Below are 738 nucleotides of genomic sequence, written 5' to 3'. Positions count from 1 at the left end.
GTTGTTTTTCTTTTCCAAATCTCTGTTCTTGGATCTCTGCCAAGGGGTTTAATTTCTCATTTATAGGGCTTTATTGCTGGGAATGTCCAATTTATAGTGTGGGGGTGAATCTCATGAAGTAACATCCACCACCTGCAGGTAGTGATGGGTTCTCCAAAGAGCCATTAAGTGATCAGATTGAATGATCTAAAGAACCTTTTTCCACTATAAAGACAAACCAGTGGAAAGGTTCTATTGATGTTAAAGTTTCTCCAAAGATCCCAAATTATTAAGAGTGAGCTGGAAATTTTGCCTCCAGCCACTGTGGTGGGCAACCTATAACACGTCTTGGATTGGCCTTTGATAATTCTCTTACTTGGCACATAGACTTTTTAGATATTTTGGCTGGAAACAAGACAAAAAAATCTAAGTAAGAAAATCTTTTTTTTTTTGCAGTGCAAAAGCTTTTATTTACAAAAATAAATATACATTAATATACACAGACTCAAGTAACAAGTATCAAGTTTCAACTAAATACAAATCAATAAAGTGTAACAATTAATTAGTCTTCAAAAATGTTACATAGAGCATCATTACAGCACCAAGTATTTTCAAAAGAATGCAGATCATCAATACATTTATAGTAGTAAAAATCTATTACATTTCTAGATTGCACCATGGTTAAAAATCTCTCTCTCTCTCTCTCTCTCTCTCTCTCTCTCTCTCACACACTCTCACTCAATATCTATATTACTTTTT

The sequence above is a fragment of the Sinocyclocheilus grahami genome, unplaced genomic scaffold, assembly GCF_001515645.1.
Source record: "Sinocyclocheilus grahami isolate Dianchi unplaced genomic scaffold, SAMN03320097.WGS_v1.1 scaffold633.1, whole genome shotgun sequence".
NCBI classification, from domain to species: Eukaryota; Metazoa; Chordata; class Actinopteri; order Cypriniformes; family Cyprinidae; genus Sinocyclocheilus; species Sinocyclocheilus grahami.
Note: the sequence above shows the minus strand (reverse complement) of the source record.